General features: G+C 44.1%; 1 pseudogene; it reads left to right on the top strand.

Moving 5' to 3' along the window:
* Positions 1–18,709, top strand: part of LOC110516749 — a 43,544-nt pseudogene extending 24,835 nt beyond the window's left edge.
* The last annotated feature ends 720 nt before the right edge of the window (positions 18,710–19,429 follow it).

The following is a 19,429-nucleotide window of genomic DNA, read 5'->3' as shown; positions in this document are numbered from 1 at the left end:
GGGATGGTCTGGTTAATATAGCACTGTGCCAGGGGATGGTCTGGTTAATATAGCACTGTGCCAGGGGATGGTCTGGTTAATATAGCACTGTACCAGGGGATGGTCTGGTTAATATAGCACTGTACCAGGGGATGGTCTGGTTAATATAGCACTGTACCAGGGGATGGTCTGGTTAATATAGCACTGTACCAGGGGATGGTCTGGTTAATATAGCACTGTACCAGGGGATGGTCTGGTTAATATAGCACTGTACCAGGGGATGGTCTGGTTAATATAGTACTGTGCCAGGGGATGGTCTGGTTAATATAGCACTGTGCCAGGGGATGGTCTGGTTAATATAGCACTGTACCAGGGGATGGTCTGGTTAATATAGCACTGTGTCAGGGGATGGTCTGGTTAATATAGCACTGTACCAGGGGATGGTCTGGTTAATATAGCACTGTACCAGGGGATGGTCTGGTTAATATAACACTGTACCAGGGGATGGTCTGGTTAATATAGCACTGTACCAGGGGATGGTCTGGTTAATATAGCACTGTACCAGGGGATGGTCTGGTTAATATAACACTGTACCAGGGGATGGGCTGGTTAATATAACACTGTACCATGCCAGGGGATGGTCTGGTTAATATAGCACTGTACCAGGGAATGGTCTGGTTAATATAGCACTGTGTCATACCAGGGGATGGTCTGGTTAATATAGCACTGTACCAGGGGATGGTCTGGTTAATATAGCACTGTACCAGGGGATGGTCTGGTTAATATAGTACTGTGCCAGGGGATGGTCTGGTTAATATAGCACTGTGCCAGGGGATGGTCTGGTTAATATAGCACTGTACCAGGGGATGGTCTGGTTAATATAGCACTGTGTCAGGGGATGGTCTGGTTAATATAGCACTGTACCAGGGGATGGTCTGGTTAATATAGCACTGTACCAGGGGTCTGTGTGGAAGAGTAAGTTGCTTACCAACGGGAGCAGTCAGTAAAACGTGTCTCTTGATTGTCCACAAGGAGCTTATTTTTGTACTTTCTCCTTGTCATTTCATAAGGGGTATTTCAATGACCTCTGCACAGAGGGAGGGGGCATCAAAGGCCTCTGCATTTGGTGGGAGGGGGGGGCTGTGTGACTCTCCTGCCATTGCTGGGCTCAAAGGCTTTGACACTTCTCACTTCCCAAACTAGGCTCGTAATTTAACAATTTAATCCTGTCTGTCTGTCTGTCTGTCTGTCTGTCTGTCTCTCTCTCTCTCTCTCTCTCTCTCTCTCTCTCTCTCTCTCTCTCTCTCTCTCTCTCTCTCTCTCTCTTTCTCTCTCTCTCCCTCCCCCTCTCACCCTCTCTCTCTGTCTCTCTCTCTCTTTGTGTAGAAACGCGTGTGCAGATCCAGGAGTCGGTTCGAGGCAAAGATGTCTTCATCATCCAGACAGTGTCTAAGTACGAACACAGACCCAGACTACAGGATGTAACAGAGCCCTCGAACCTCTCTATCAAACACTCTATCACACAGACCCAGACTACTGGATACAACAGAGCCCTCAAACCTCTCTATCAAACCTCTCTATCAAACACTCTATCACACAGACCCAGACTACTGGATACAACAGAGCCCTCAAACCTCTCTATCAAACACTCTATCACACAGACCCACACTACTGGATATAACAGAGCCATCGAACGTCTCTACCAAACACACTATCACACAGACCCAGACTACTGGATACAACAGAGCCCTCAAACCTCTCTATCAAACCTCTCTATCAAAACACACCCACACTACTGGCTATAACAGAGCACTCAAACCTCTCTATCAAACACACTACTGGCTATAACTGAGCCCTCTCTATCAAACCTTCTATCAAACATCCCTCTCCAGGGATGTGATCACTACCATCATGGTGTATATCTCTCTCTCTCTCTCTCTGTCTCCAGGGATGTGATCACTACCATCATGGTGTATATCTCTCTCTGTCTCCAGGGATGTGAACACTACCATCATGGTGTATCTCTCTCTCTCTCGCTCTCTGTCTCCAGGGATGTGATCACTACCATCATGGTGTATATCTCTCTCTCTCTGTCTCCAGGGATGTGATCACTGCCATCATGGTGTATATCTCTCTCTCTCTGTCTCCAGGGATGTGATCACTACCATCATGGTGTATATCTCTCTCTCTCTGTCTCCAGGGATGTGATCACTACCATCATGGTGTATATCTCTCTCTGTCTCCAGGGATGTGATCACTACCATCATGGTGTACATCTCTCTCTGTCTCCAGGGATGTGATCACTACCATCATGGTGTATATCTCTCTCTCTGTCTCCAGGGATGTGATCACTGCCATCATGGTGTATATCTCTCTCTGTCTCCAGGGATGTGATCACTACCATCATGGTGTATATCTGTCTCTCTCTGTCTCCAGGGATGTGATCACTACCATCATGGTGTCTATCTCTCTCTCTCTGTCTCCAGGGATGTGATCACTGCCATCATGGTATATCTCTCTCTGTCTCCAGGGATGTGAACACTACCATCATGGTGTCTATCTCTCTCTCTCTGTCTCCAGGGATGTGAACACTACCATCATGGTGTATCTCTCTCTCTCTCTCTCTCTGTCTCCAGGGATGTGATCACTACCATCATGGTGTATATCTCTCTCTCTGTCTCCAGGGATGTGATCACTACCATCATGGTGTATATCTCTCTGTCTCCAGGGATGTGATCACTACCATCATGGTGTATATCTCTCTCTCTCTGTCTCCAGGGATGTGATCACTACCATCATGGTGTATATCTCTCTCTCTCTGTCTCCAGGGATGTGATCACTACCATCATGGTGTCTATCTCTCTCTCTCTGTCTCCAGGGATGTGATCACTACCATCATGGTGTATATCTCTCTCTCTCTGTCTCCAGGGATGTGATCACTACCATCATGGTGTATATCTCTCTCTCTCTGTCTCCAGGGATGTGATCACTACCATCATGGTGTCTATCTCTCTCTCTCTGTCTCCAGGGATGTGATCACTACCATCATGGTGTCTATCTCTCTCTCTCTCTCTCCAGGGATGTGAACACTACCATCATGGTGTATCTCTCTCTCTCTCTCTCTCTGTCTCCAGGGATGTGATCACTGCCATCATGGTATATCTCTCTCTGTCTCCAGGGATGTGAACACTACCATCATGGTGTCTATCTCTCTCTCTGTCTCCAGGGATGTGATTACTACCATCATGGTGTATATCTCTCTCTGTCTCCAGGGATGTGATCACTACCATCATGGTGTATATCTCTCTCTGTCTCCAGGGATGTGATTACTACCATCATGGTGTATATCTCTCTCTGTCTCCAGGGATGTGATCACTACCATCATGGTGTATATCTCTCTCTGTCTCCAGGGATGTGATTACTACCATCATGGTATATCTCTCTCTGTCTCCAGGGATGTGATTACTACCATCATGGTGTCTCTCTCTCTCTCTCTCTCTCTCTCCAGGGATGTGAACACTACCATCATGGTATATCTCTCTCTGTCTCCAGGGATGTGATCACTACCATCATGGTGTATATCTCTCTCTCTCTGTCTCCAGGGATGTGATCACTACCATCATGGTGTCTATCTCTCTCTCTCTCTGTCTCCAGGGATGTGATCACTACCATCATGGTGTATATCTCTCTCTGTCTCCAGGGATGTGATCACTACCATCATGGTGTATATCTCTCTCTCTCTGTCTCCAGGGATGTGATCACTACCATCATGGTGTATATCTCTCTCTCTCTGTCTCCAGGGATGTGATCACTACCATCATGGTGTCTATCTCTCTCTCTCTGTCTCCAGGGATGTGATCACTACCATCATGGTGTATATCTCTCTCTCTCTGTCTCCAGGGATGTGATCACTACCATCATGGTGTATATCTCTCTCTCTCTGTCTCCAGGGATGTGATCACTACCATCATGGTGTCTATCTCTCTCTCTCTGTCTCCAGGGATGTGATCACTACCATCATGGTGTCTATCTCTCTCTCTCTCTCTCCAGGGATGTGAACACTACCATCATGGTGTATCTCTCTCTCTCTCTCTCTCTGTCTCCAGGGATGTGATCACTGCCATCATGGTATATCTCTTTCTGTCTCCAGGGATGTGAACACTACCATCATGGTGTCTATCTCTCTCTCTCTGTCTCCAGGGATGTGATTACTACCATCATGGTGTATATCTCTCTCTCTCTGTCTCCAGGGATGTGATCACTACCATCATGGTGTATATCTCTCTCTGTCTCCAGGGATGTGATTACTACCATCATGGTGTATATCTCTCTCTGTCTCCAGGGATGTGATCACTACCATCATGGTGTATATCTCTCTCTGTCTCCAGGGATGTGATTACTACCATCATGGTATATCTCTCTCTGTCTCCAGGGATGTGATTACTACCATCATGGTGTCTCTCTCTCTCTCTCTCTCTCTCTCTCCAGGGATGTGAACACTACCATCATGGTATATCTCTCTCTGTCTCCAGGGATGTGATCACTACCATCATGGTGTATATCTCTCTCTCTCTGTCTCCAGGGATGTGATCACTACCATCATGGTGTCTATCTCTCTCTCTCTGTCTCCAGGGATGTGATCACTACCATCATGGTGTATATCTCTCTCTGTCTCCAGGGATGTGAACACTACCATCATGGTGTATCTCTCTCTCTTTCTCTCTCTGTCTCCAGTGATGTGATCACTGCCATCATGGTATATCTCTCTCTCTCTGTCTCCAGGGATGTGAACACTACCATCATGGTGTATATCTCTCTCTCTCTGTCTCCAGGGATGTGATCACTACCATCATGGTGTATATCTCTCTCTCTCTGTCTCCAGGGATGTGATCACTACCATCATGGTGTCTATCTCTCTCTCTCTGTCTCCAGGGATGTGAACACTACCATCATGGTGTATATCTCTCTCTCTCTCTGTCTCCAGGGATGTGATCACTACCATCATGGTGTATATCTCTCTCTCTCTGTCTCCAGGGATGTGATCACTACCATCATGGTGTATCTCTCTCTCTGTCTCCAGGGATGTGATCACTACCATCATGGTGTATATCTCTCTCTGTCTCCAGGGATGTGAACACTACCATCATGGTGTATCTCTCTCTCTCTCTGTCTCCAGGGATGTGAACACTACCATCATGGGGTATATCTCTCTCTCTGTCTTCAGGGATGTGATCACTACCATCATGTTGTATATGTCTCTCTCTCTCTCTCTCCAGGGATGTGATCACTACCATCATGGTGTATATCTCTCTCTGTCTCCAGGGATGTGAACACTACCATCATGGTGTATATCTCTCTCTCTCTATCTCTCTGTCTCCAGGGATGTGGACACTACCATCATGGTGTATATCTCTCTCTGTCTCCAGGGATGTGATCACTACCATCATGGTGTCTATCTCTCTCTCTCTGTCTCCAGGGATGTGATCACTACCATCATGGTGTATATCTCTCTCTCTCTGTCTCCAGGGATGTGATCACTACCATCATGGTGTATATCTCTCTCTCTCTGTCTCCAGGGATGTGAACACTACCATCATGGTGTCTATCTCTCTCTCTCTGTCTCCAGGGATGTGATCACTACCATCATGGTGTATCTCTCTCTCTCTCTGTCTCCAGGGATGTGAACACTACCATCATGGTATATCTCTCTCTGTCTCCAGGGATGTGATCACTACCATCATGGTGTATATATCTCTCTCTGTCTCCAGGGATGTGATCACTACCATCATGGTGTATATCTCTCTCTCTCTGTCTCCAGGGATATGAACACTACCATCATGGTGTATATCTCTCTCTCTCTCTGTCTCCAGGGATGTGAACACTACCATCATGGTGTATATCTCTCTCTGTCCCCAGGGATGTGAAGACTACCATCATGGAGTTGTTGATCATGATGTATATCTCTCTCTGTCTCCAGGGATGTGAATACTACCATCATGGTGTCTATCTCTCTCTCTCTGTCTCCAGGGATGTGATCACTTCCATCATGGTGTATATCTCTCTCTCTGTGTCCAGGGATGTGATCACTACCATCATGGTGTCTATCTCTCTCTGTCTCCAGGGATGTGATCACTACCATCATGGTGTTTATCTCTCTCTCTCTCAGGGATGTGATCACTACCATCATGGTGTATATCTCTCTCTGTCTCCAGGGATGTGAACACTACCATCATGGTGTATATCTCTCTCTCTCTATCTCTCTGTCTCCAGGGATGTGGACACTACCATCATGGTGTATATCTCTCTCTGTCTCCAGGGATGTGATCACTACCATCATGGTGTCTATCTCTCTCTCTCTGTCTCCAGGGATGTGATCACTACCATCATGGTGTATATCTCTCTCTCTCTGTCTCCAGGGATGTGATCACTACCATCATGGTGTATATCTCTCTCTCTCTGTCTCCAGGGATGTGAACACCACCATCATGGTGTCTATCTCTCTCTCTCTGTCTCCAGGGATGTGATCACTACCATCATGGTGTATATCTCTCTCTCTGTGTCCAGGGATGTGAACACTACCATCATGGAGTTGTTGATCATGATGTATATCTCTCTCTGTCTCCAGGGATGTGAACACTACCATCATGGTGTCTATCTCTCTCTCTCTCTGTCTCCAGGGATGTGATCACTTCCATCATGGTGTATATCTCTCTCTCTGTGTCCAGGGATGTGATCACTACCATCATGGTGTCTATCTCTCTCTGTCTCCAGGGATGTGATCACTACCATCATGGTGTTTATCTCTCTCTCTCTCCAGGGATGTGAACACTACCATCATGGTGTATATCTCTCTCTCTCTGTCTCCAGGGATGTGATCACTACCATCATGGTGTATATCTCTCTCTCTCTGTCTCTAGGGATGTGAACACTACCATCATGGTGTATATCTCTCTCTCTCTGTCTCCAGGGATGTGATCACTACCATCATGGTGTATATCTCTCTCTGTCTCCAGGGATGTGATTACTACCATCATGGTGTCTCTCTCTCTCTCTCTCTCCAGGGATGTGAACACTACCATCATGGTGTATATCTCTCTCTGTCTCCAGGGATGTGATCACTACCATCATGGTGTATATCTCTCTCTCTCTGTCTCCAGGGATGTGATCACTACCATCATGGTGTATATCTCTCTCTGTCTCCAGGGATGTGATCACTACCATCATGGTGTATCTCTCTCTCTCTCTGTCTCGAGGGATGTGATCACTACCATCATGGTGTATCTCTCTCTGTCTCTGTCTCCAGGGATGTGAACACTACCATCATGGAGTTGTTGATCATGGTGTATGCGTGCAGGACTTCCTGTGCCAGGAGTATCACCGGGGTGGTCCCTACTTCCCTTACAGTAAACAGTGTAAGATGAGGAAGAGAGGGTCTATCGTCTCCAAGCTGCTGGCCTCCATGATGTGTAAAGCTGGTGAGGACACACACCTCGGAGAGACACACACCGCAGACACACAGAGACACATACATCACAGATACACAGAGACACACAGAGACACAAACATCACAGATACACACAGAGACACAGAGACACACAGAAAGACTCAGAGACACAGAGAAAGACACATAGACGCACAGAAAGAAACAGAGATACACAGAAAGACACAGAGACATAAAGTCTGGTCCTCATACTGAACATAGTGCTCTCTCCTTGTTCTGAATGTGTCCGTCTGTCTGTCCCTCTGTCTCTCTGTCCGTCTGTCTGTCTGTCTGTCTGTCTTTCTGTCTGTCCTTCTCTCTGTCCGTCTTTCTGTCTGTCTGTCTGTCCGTCTTTCTGTCTGTCCTTCTGTCTGTCCGTCTTTCTGTCTGTCCTTCTCTCTGTCCGTCTTTGTGTCTGTCTGTCTGTCTGTCTGTCTGTCTGTCGTCCGTCTTTCTGTCCGTCCGTCTGTCTTTGTGTAGGTCTGACCGTCTCTCTCTCTCTCTGTCTGTCTGCGTGTGTGTAGGTCTGACCGTCTCTCTCTCTCTCTGTCTGTCTGTCTGTGTGTAGGTCTGACCGTCTCTCTCTCTCTGTCTGTCTGTCTGTAGGTCTGACCGTCTCTCTCTCTCTCTCTGTCTGTCTGTCTGTGTGTAGGTCTGACCGTCTCTCTCTCTCTCTCTGTCTGTCTGTCTGTGTGTAGGTCTGACCGTCTCTCTCTCTCTCTCTCTCTGTCTGTCTGTGTGTAGGTCTGACCGTCTCTCTCTCTCTTTCTCTCTCTCTCTCTCTCTTGTCTGTCTGCCTGTGTGTAGGTCTGACCCATCTCATCACTATGGATCTTCATCAGAAGGAGATTCAGGGCTTCTTCAACATCCCAGTAGACAACCTGAGAGCTTCTCCCTTCCTACTGCAGTACATACAGGAGGAGGTTAGGACTACACTACCACACAACCCCCTCAAGCTGCAGTACATACAGGAGGAGGGTAGGACTACATTATCCACAAGCCCCTCCTACTGCAGTATTTACAGTAATAGGAGATGTCGTTTTCTTCTACAGATTCCTGACTATAGAAACGCAGTGATAGTGGCCAAATCTCCAGCCTCAGCCAAAAGGTACTCTACTGTCTGTGTTGAAGAGTTGACTGTAGCTGTTACTGTCTGTGTTGTATAGTTGACCTTGTAGCTGTTACTGTCTGTATTGTCTAGTTGAATGTAGCTGTTACTGTCTGTATTGTATAGTTGACTGTAGCTGTACTGTCTGTATTGTATAGTTGACTGTAGCTGTTACTGTCTGTATTGTATAGTTGACTGTAGCTGTTACTGTCTGTATTGTATAGTTGACTGTAGCTGTTACTGTCTGTATTGTGATAGTTGACTGTAGCTGTTACTGTCTGTATTGTATAGTTGACTGTAGCTGTTACTGTCTGTATTGTATAGTTGACTGTAGCTGTTACTGTCTGTATTGTATAGTTGACTGTAGCTGTTACTGTCCTGTATTGTATAGTTGACCTGTAGCTGTTACTGTCGGTATTATATAGTTGACTGTAGCTGTTACTGTCTGTATTGTATAGTTGACTGTAGCTGTTACTGTCTGTATTGTATAGTTGACTGTAGCTGTTACTGTCTGTATTGTATAGTTGACTGTAGCTGTACTGTCTGTATTGTATAGTTGACTGTAGCTGTATACTGTCTGTATTGTATAGTTGACTGTAGCTGTTACTGTCTGTATTGTATAGTTGACTGTAGCTGTTACTGTCTGTATTGTATAGTTGACTGTAGCTGTTACTGTCTGTATTGTATAGTTGACTGTAGCTGTTACTGTCTGTATTGTATAGTTGACTGTAGCTGTACTGTCTGTATTGTATAGTTGACTGTAGCTGTTACTGTCTGTATTGTATAGTTGACTGTAGCTGTTACTGTCTGTATTGTATAGTTGACTGTAGCTGTTACTGTCTGTATTGTATAGTTGACTGTAGCTGTTACTGTCGTAGTGTATAGTTGACTGAGCCTGTTACTGTCTGTATTGTATAGTTGACTGTAGCTGTTACTGTCTGTATTATATAGTTGACTGTAGCTGTTACTGTCTGTATTGTATAGTTGACTGTAGCTGTTACTGTCTGTATTGTATAGTTGACTGTAGCTGTTACTGTCTGTATTATATAGTTGACTGTAGCTGTTACGTCTGTATTGTATAGTTGACTGTAGCTGTTACTGTCTGTATTGTATAGTTGACTGTAGCTGTTACTGTCTGTATTGTATAGTTGACTGTAGCTGTTACTGTCTGTATTGTATAGTTGACTGTAGCTGTTACGGTCTGTATTATATAGTTGACGTAGCTGTGACTGTCTGTATTGTATAGTTGGACTGTAGCTGTTACTGTCTGTATTCATATAGTTGGACTGTAGCTGTTACTGTCTGTATTGTATAGTTGACTGTAGCTGGTTACTGTCTGTATTATATAGTTGACTGTAGCTGTTACTGTCTGTATTGTATAGTTGACTGTAGCTGTTACTGTCTGTATTATATAGTTGACTGTAGCTGTTACTGTCTGTATTGTATAGTTGACTGTAGCTGTTACTGTCTGTATAGTATAGTTGACTGTAGCTGTTACTGTCTGTATTGTATAGTTGACTGTAGCTGTTACTGTCTGTATTGTATAGTTGACTGTAGCTGTTACTGTCTGTATATAGTTGACTGTAGCTGTTACTGTCTGTATTATATAGTTGACTGTAGCTGTTACTGTCTGTATTGTATAGTTGACTGTAGCTGTTACTGTCTGTATTGTATAGTTGACTGTAGCTGTTACTGTCTGTATTGTATAGTTGACTGTAGCTGTTACTGTCTGTATTGTATAGTTGACTGTAGCTGTTACTGTCTGTATTGTATAGTTGACTGTAGCTGTTACTGTCTGTATTATATAGTTGACTGTAGCTGTTACTGTCTGTATTGTATAGTTGACTGTAGCTGTTACTGTCTGTATTATATAGTTGACTGTAGCTGTTACTGTCTGTATTGTATAGTTGACTGTAGCTGTTACTGTCTGTATTATATAGTTGACTGTAGCTGTTACTGTCTGTATTGTATAGTTGACTGTAGCTGTTACTGTCTGTATTGTATAGTTGACTGTAGCTGTTACTGTCTGTATTATATAGTTGACTGTAGCTGTTACTGTCTGTATTGTATAGTTGACTGTAGCTGTTACTGTCTGTATTGTATAGTTGACTGTAGCTGTTACTGTCTGTATTGTATAGTTGACTGTAGCTGTTACTGTCTGTATTGTATAGTTGACTGTAGCTGTTACTGTCTGTATTATATAGTTGACTGTAGCTGTTACTGTCTGTATTGTATAGTTGACTGTAGCTGTTACTGTCTGTATTATATAGTTGACTGTAGCTGTTACTGTCTGTATTGTATAGTTGACTGTAGCTGTTACTGTCTGTATTATATAGTTGACTGTAGCTGTTACTGTCTGTATTGTATAGTTGACTGTAGCTGTTACTGTCTGTATTATATAGTTGACTGTAGCTGTTACTGTCTGTATTGTATAGTTGACTGTAGCTGTTACTGTCTGTATAGTATAGTTGACTGTAGCTGTTACTGTCTGTATTGTATAGTTGACTGTAGCTGTTACTGTCTGTATTGTATAGTTGACTGTAGCTGTTACTGTCTGTATTATATAGTTGACTGTAGCTGTTACTGTCTGTATTATATAGTTGACTGTAGCTGTTACTGTCTGTATTGTATAGTTGACTGTAGCTGTTACTGTCTGTATTGTATAGTTGACTGTAGCTGTTACTGTCTGTATTGTATAGTTGACTGTAGCTGTTACTGTCTGTATTGTATAGTTGACTGTAGCTGTTACTGTCTGTATTGTATAGTTGACTGTAGCTGTTACTGTCTGTATTGTATAGTTGACTGTAGCTGTTACTGTCTGTATTGTATAGTTGACTGTAGCTGTTACTGTCTGTATTGTATAGTTGACTGTAGCTGTTACTGTCTGTATTGTATAGTTGACTGTAGCTGTTACTGTCTGTATTGTATAGTTGACTGTAGCTGTTACTGTCTGTATTGTATAGTTGACTGTAGCTGTTACTGTCTGTATTATATAGTTGACTGTAGCTGTTACTGTCTGTATTGTATAGTTGACTGTAGCTGTTACTGTCTGTATTGTATAGTTGACTGTAGCTGTTACTGTCTGTATTATATAGTTGACTGTAGCTGTTACTGTCTGTATTGTATAGTTGACTGTAGCTGTTACTGTCTGTATTGTATAGTTGACTGTAGCTGTTACTGTCTGTATTGTATAGTTGACTGTAGCTGTTACTGTCTGTATTGTATAGTTGACTGTAGCTGTTACTGTCTGTATTATATAGTTGACTGTAGCTGTTACTGTCTGTATTGTATAGTTGACTGTAGCTGTTACTGTCTGTATTATATAGTTGACTGTAGCTGTTACTGTCTGTATTGTATAGTTGACTGTAGCTGTTACTGTCTGTATTATATAGTTGACTGTAGCTGTTACTGTCTGTATTGTATAGTTGACTGTAGCTGTTACTGTCTGTATTATATAGTTGACTGTAGCTGTTACTGTCTGTATTGTATAGTTGACTGTAGCTGTTACTGTCTGTATAGTATAGTTGACTGTAGCTGTTACTGTCTGTATTGTATAGTTGACTGTAGCTGTTACTGTCTGTATTGTATAGTTGACTGTAGCTGTTACTGTCTGTATTATATAGTTGACTGTAGCTGTTACTGTCTGTATTATATAGTTGACTGTAGCTGTTACTGTCTGTATTGTATAGTTGACTGTAGCTGTTACTGTCTGTATTGTATAGTTGACTGTAGCTGTTACTGTCTGTATTGTATAGTTGACTGTAGCTGTTACTGTCTGTATTGTATAGTTGACTGTAGCTGTTACTGTCTGTATTGTATAGTTGACTGTAGCTGTTACTGTCTGTATTATATAGTTGACTGTAGCTGTTACTGTCTGTATTGTATAGTTGACTGTAGCTGTTACTGTCTGTATTATATAGTTGACTGTAGCTGTTACTGTCTGTATTGTATAGTTGACTGTAGCTGTTACTGTCTGTATTATATAGTTGACTGTAGCTGTTACTGTCTGTATTGTATAGTTGACTGTAGCTGTTACTGTCTGTATTGTATAGTTGACTGTAGCTGTTACTGTCTGTATTATATAGTTGACTGTAGCTGTTACTGTCTGTATTGTATAGTTGACTGTAGCTGTTACTGTCTGTATTGTATAGTTGACTGTAGCTGTTACTGTCTGTATTGTATAGTTGACTGTAGCTGTTACTGTCTGTATTGTATAGTTGACTGTAGCTGTTACTGTCTGTATTATATAGTTGACTGTAGCTGTTACTGTCTGTATTGTATAGTTGACTGTAGCTGTTACTGTCTGTATTATATAGTTGACTGTAGCTGTTACTGTCTGTATTGTATAGTTGACTGTAGCTGTTACTGTCTGTATTGTATAGTTGACTGTAGCTGTTACTGTCTGTATTGTATAGTTGACTGTAGCTGTTACTGTCTGTATTGTATAGTTGACTGTAGCTGTTACTGTCTGTATTATATAGTTGACTGTAGCTGTTACTGTCTGTATTATATAGTTGACTGTATGTAGCTGTTTTTTTTATTTTTTATTTTACCTTTATTTAACCAGGCAAGTCAGTTAAGAACAAATTCTTATTTTCAATGACGGCCTGGGAACAGTGGGTTAACTGCCTGTTCAGGGGCAGAACGACAGATTTGTACCTTGTCAGCTCGGGGGTTTGAACTCACAACCTTGCGGTTACTAGTCCAACGCTCTAACCACTAGGCTACCCTGCCGCCCCCACTGTCTGTATTGTATAGTTGACTGTATGTAGCTGTTACTGTTTTGAAAGTTACATTTGGGCAGTCTTGATACAACAATTTGAACCGAAATACAATGGTTCATTGGATTAGTCTAACACTTTGCACACACACTGCTGCCATCTAGTGTCCAAAATCTAAATAGCAGCTGCGCTGGAATAATACATTATGGCCTTTCTCTTGTGTTTCAAAGATGACGGAAAAAAAAGATATAAAAGAACGGTTGTTTCTGTCTTTGTATTATCTTGTACCAGATCTGATGTGTTATATTCTCCCACATTCATTTCACATGTCCACAAACTACAAAGTGTTTCCTTTCAAATGGTACCAAGAATGTGCACATCCTACTCTTTAACTACAGTCTGGGTTACAGTGGTGCTGTTAGGCTGCTACTGTCTCTACTCTGTAGCTGGTTCCTCTTTAACTACAGTCTGGGTTAGGGTGGTTCCTCTTTTACTACAGTCTGGGTTAGGGTGGTGCTGTCAGGCTGCTACTGTCTCTATTCTGTAGCTGGTTCCTCTTTATCTACAGTCTGGGTTAGGGTGGTTCCTCTTTTACTACAGTCTGGGTTAGGGTGGTGCTGTTAGGCTGCTACTGTCTCTATTCTGTAGCTGGTTCCTCTTTAACTTCAGTCTGGGTTAGGGTGGTTCCTCTTTATCCACAGTCTGGGTTAGGGTGGGTCCTTTTAACTTCAGTCTGGGTTAGGGTGGTTCCTCTTTATCTACAGTCTGGGTTAGGGTGGTTCCTCTTTAACTACAGTCTGGGTTAGGGTGGTTCTTCTTTAACTACAGTCTGGGTTAGGGTGGTGCTGTCAGGCTGCTACTGTCTCTATTCTGTAGCTGGTTCCTCTTTATCTACAGTCTGGGTTAGGGTGGTTCCTCTTTTACTACAGTCTGGGTTAGGGTGGTGCTGTTAGGCTGCTACTGTCTCTATTCTGTAGCTGGTTCCTCTTTAACTTCAGTCTGGGTTAGGGTGGTTCCTCTTTATCCACAGTGGGTTAGGGTGGGTCCTCTTTAACTACAGTCTGGGTTAGGGTGGTTCCTCTTTAACTACAGTCTGGGTTAGGGTGGTGCTGTTAGGCTGCTACTGTCTCTACTCTGTAGCTGGTTCCTCTTTAACTACAGTCTGGGTTAGGGTGGGTCCTCTTTAACTACAGTCTGGGTTAGGGTGGTGCTGTCAGGCTGCTACTGTCTCTACTCTGTAGCTGGTTCCTCTTTAACTACAGTCTGGGTTAGGGTGGTTCCTCTTTAACTACAGTCTGGGTTAGGGTGGTTCCTCTTAACTACAGTCTGGGTTAGGGTGGTTCCTCTTTAACTACAGTCTGGGTTAGGGTGGTTCCTCTTTAACTACAGTCTTGGTTAGGGTGGTTCCTCTTTAACTACAGTCTGGGTTAGGGTGGTTCCTCTTTAACTACAGTCAGGGTTAGGGTGGTGCTGTCAGGCTGCTACTGTCTCTTCTCTGTAGCTGGTTCCTCTTTAACTACTGTCTGGGTTAGGGTGGGTCCTCTTTAACTACAGTCTGGATTAGGGTGGCTCCTCTTTAACTACAGTCTGGGTTAGGGTGGGTCCTCTTTAACTACAGTCTGGGTTAGGGTGGTTCCTCTTTAACTACAGTCTTGGTTAGGGTGGTTCCTCTTTAACTACAGTCTGGGTTAGGGTGGTTCCTCTTTAACTACAGTCTGGGTTAGGGTGGTGCTGTTAGGCTGCTACTGTCTCTACTCTGTAGCTGGTTCCTCTTTAACTACAGTCTGGGTTAGGGTGGTTCCTCTTTAACTACAGTCAGGGTTAGGGTGGTGCTGTCAGGCTGCTACTGTCTCTACTCTGTAGCTGGTTCCTCTTTAACTACAGTCTGGTTTAGGGTGGTTCCTCTTTAACTACAGTCTGGTTTAGGGTGGTTCCTCTTTAACTACAGTCTGGGTTAGGGTGGTTCCTCTTTAACTACAGTCTGGGTTAGGGTGGTGCTGTTAGGCTGCTACTGTGTCTACTCTGTAGCTGGTTCCTCTTTAACTACAGTCTGGGTTAGGTGGGTCCTCTTTAACTACAGTCTGGGTTAGGGTGGTGCTGTCAGGCTGCTACTGTCTCTACTCTGTAGCTGGTTCCTCTTTAACTACAGTCTGGGTTAGGGTGGTTCCTCTTTAACTACAGTCTGGGTTAGGGTGGTTCCTCTTTAACTACAGTCTGGGTTAGGGTGGTTCCTCTTTAACTACAGTCTGGGTTAGGGTGGTTCCTCTTTAACTACAGTCTTGGTTAGGGTGGTTCCTCTTTAACTACAGTCTGGGTTAGGGTGGTTCCTCTTTAACTACAGTCAGGGTTAGGGTGGTGCTGTCAGGCTGCTACTGTCTCTACTCTGTAGCTGGTTCCTCTTTAACTACTGTCTGGGTTAGGGTGGTTCCTCTTTAACTACAGTCTGGATTAGGGTGGCTCCTCTTTAACTACAGTCTGGGTTAGGGTGGGTCCTCTTTAACTACAGTCTGGGTTAGGGTGGTTCCTCTTTAACTACAGTCTGGGTTAGGGTGGCTCCTCTTTAACTACATTCTGGGTTAGGGTGGTTCCTCTTTAACTACAGTCTGGGTTAGGGTGGTTCCTCTTTAACTACAGTCTGGGTTAGGGTGGTGCTGTTAGGCTGCTACTGTCTCTACTCTGTAGCTGGTTCCTCTTTAACTACAGTCTGGGTTAGGGTGGTTCCTCTTTAACTACAGTCTTGTTTCGGGTGGTTCCTCTTTAACTACAGTCTGGGTTAGGGTGGGTCCTCTTTAACTACAGTCTGGGTTAGGGTGGGTCCTCTTTAACTACAGTCTGGGTTAGGGTGGTTCCTCTTTAACTACTGTCTGGGTTAGGGTGGTTCCTCTTTAACTACAGTCTGGGTTAGGGAGGTTCCTCTTTAACTACAGTCTGGGTAAGGGTGGGTCCTCTTTAACTACAGTCTGGGTTAGGGTGGGTCCTCTTTAACTACAGTCTGGGTGAGGGTGGTTCCTCTTTAACTACAGTCTGTGTTAGGGTGGTGCTTTTAGGCTGCTACTGTCTCTATTCTGTAGCTGGTGCCTCTTTAACTACAGTCTGGGTTAGGGTGGTTCCTCTTTAACTACAGTCTGGGATAGGGTGGTGCTGTTAGGCTGCTACTGTCTCTACTCTGTAGCTGGTTCCTCTTTAACTACAGTCTGGGTTAGGGTGGTGCTGTTAGGCTGCTACTGTCTCTACTCTGTAGCTGGTGTTCCTCTTTAACTACAGTCTGGGTTAGGGAGGTTCCTCTTTCACTACAGTCTGGGTTAGGGTGGTGCTGTTAGGCTGCTACTGTCTCTACTCTGTAGCTGGTTCCTCTTTAACTACAGTCTGGGTTAGGGAGGTTCCTCTTTAACTACAGTCTGGGTTAGGGTGGTTCCTCTTTAACTACAGTCTGGGTTAGGGTGGTTCCTCTTTAACTACAGTCTGGGTTAGGGTGGTTCCTCTTTAACTACAGTCTGGGTTAGGGTGGGTCCTCTTTAACTACAGTCAGTGTTAGGGTGGTTCCTCTTTAACTACAGTGTGTTAGGGTGGTTCCTCTTTAACTACAGTCTGGGTCAGGGTGGTTCCTCTTTAACTACAGTCTGGGTTAGGGTGGTGCTGTCAGGCTGCTACTGTCTCTACTCTGTAGCTGGTTCCTCTTTCACTACAGTCTGGGTTAGGGTGGTTCCTATTCAACTACGGTCTGGATTAGGGTGGCTCCTCTTTAACTACAGTCTGGGTTAGGGTGGGTCCTCTTCAACTACAATCTGGGTTAGGGTGGTGCTGTTAGGCTGCTACTGTCTCTACTCTGTAGCTGGTTCCTCTTTAACTACAGTCTGGGTTAGGGTGGTTCCCCTTTAACTACAGTCTGGGTTAGGGTGGTTCCTCTTTAACTACAGTCTGGGTTAGGGTGGTTCCTCTTTAACTACAGTCTGGGTTAGAGTGGTTCCTCTTTATCTACAGTCTGGGTTAGGGTGGGTCCTCTTTATCTACAGTCTGGGTTAGGGTGGTTCCTCTTTAACTACAGTCTGGATCAGGGTGGTTCCTCTTTAACTACAGTCTGGGTCAGGGTGGGTCCTCTTTAACTACAGTCAGGGTTAGGGTGGTGCTGTTAGGCTGCTACTGTCTCTACTCTGTAGCTGGTTCCTCTTTAACTACAGTCTGGGTTAGGGTGGGTCCTCTTTAACTACAGTCTGGGTTAGGGTGGTTCCTCTTTATCTACAGTCTGGGTTAGGGTGGTTCCTCTTTAACTACAGTCTGGATTAGGGTGGGTCCTCTTTAACTACAGTCTGGGTTACGGTGGGTCCTCTTTCACTACAGTCTGGGTTAGGGTGGTTCCTCTTTAACTACAGTCTGGGTTAGGGTGGGTCCTCTTTAACTACAGTCTGGTTAGGGTGGTTCCTCTTTAACTACAGTCTGGGTTAGGGTGGTTCCTCTTTAACTACAGTCTGGGTTAGGGTGGTTCCTCTTTAACTACAGTCTGGGTTAGGGTGGTTCCTCTTTAACTACAGTCTGGGTTAGGGTGGTTCCTCTTTAACTACAGTCTGGGTTAGGGTGGTTCCTCTTTAACTACAGTCTGGGTTAGGGTGGGTCCTCTTTAACCACAGTCTGGGTTAGGGTGGGTCTCTTTAACTACAGTCTGGGTTAGGGTGGTTCCTCTTTAACTACAGTCTGGGTTAGGGTGGGTCCTCTTTAACTACAGTCTGGGTTAGGGTGGTACCTCTTTAACTACAGTCTGGGTTAGGGTGGTTCCTCTTTAACTACAGTCTGGGTTAGGGTGGTTCCTCTTTAACTACAGTCTGGGTTAGGGTGGTTCCTCTTTAACTACAGTCTGGGTTAGGGTGGTTCCTCTTTAACTACAGTCTGGGTTAGGGTGGTTCCTCTTTAACTACAGTCTGGGTTAGGGTGGTTCCTCTTTAACTACAGTCTGGGTTAGGGTGGTTCCTCTTTAACTACAGTCTGGGTTAGGGTGGTTCCTCTTTAACTACAGTCTGGGTTAGGGTGGTTCCTCTTTAACTACAGTCTGGGTTAGGGTGGGTCCTCTTTAACTACAGTCTGGGTTAGGGTGGTACCTCTTTAACTACAGTCTGGGTTAGGGTGGTGCTGTCAGGCTTTTATCTTATGGTAGTTGTCACGTGTTTTTACAAGTTCTGATTGTAAAGTGTGTCTTTACTCTGTGTGTACTTTGTGTGTGTGTGTGTGTGTGTGTGTGTGTGTGTGTGTGTTTAGGGCCCAGTCGTTTGCAGAGCGGTTGCGTCTGGGTATTGCAGTGATCCATGGAGAGGCTCAGGATGCAGAGTCAGACCTGGTGGATGGAAGACACTCCCCTCCTACTGTCAAGATACCACGTAACACACACACACACACACACACACACACACACACACACACTCCCCTCCTGCTGTCAAGATACCACATAACACACCACACACTCACACACACACTCCCCTCCTATGTATTGTGTGTGTACTGTATGTGTGTATTGTGTGTGTACTGTATGTGTGTATGGTATGTGTGTATTGTGTGTGTACTCTATGTTGTATTGTGTGTTTACTGTATGTGTGTATGGTATGTGTGTATTGTGTGTGTGTATTGTGTGTGTGTATATGTGTGTATGGTATGTGTGTATTGTGTGTGTTGTATATGTGTGTATGGTATGTGTGTATTGTGTTTTTACTGTATGTGTGTATGGTATGTGTGTATTGTGTGTTTACTGTATGTGTGTATGGTATGTGTGTATTGTGTGTGTGTATATGTGTGTATGGTATGTGTGTATTGTGTGTGTGTATATGTGTGTATGGTATGTGTGTATTGTGTGTGTGTATATGTGTGTATGGTATGTGTGTATTGTGTGTTACTGTATGTGTGTATGGTATGTGTGTATTGTGTGTGTACTGTATGTGTGTATGGTATGTGTGTGTATTGTGTGTGTGTATGGTATGTGTGTATTGTGTGTGTGTACTGTATGTGTGTATAGTATGTGTGTATTGTGTGTGTGTACTGTTGTGTGTATGTGTAGTGTGTATTGTGTGTGTACATTGTGTGTGTGTGTATGTGTGTATTGTGTGTGTATAGTGTGTATTGTGTGTGTATGTGTGTGTATTGTGTGTGTAAAGTGTGTAT

The sequence above is a fragment of the Oncorhynchus mykiss genome, unplaced genomic scaffold, assembly GCF_013265735.2.
Source record: "Oncorhynchus mykiss isolate Arlee unplaced genomic scaffold, USDA_OmykA_1.1 un_scaffold_271, whole genome shotgun sequence".
In the NCBI taxonomy this organism is placed as follows: Eukaryota; Metazoa; Chordata; class Actinopteri; order Salmoniformes; family Salmonidae; genus Oncorhynchus; species Oncorhynchus mykiss.
Note: the sequence above shows the minus strand (reverse complement) of the source record. Positions and strands in the feature narration are given on the sequence as shown.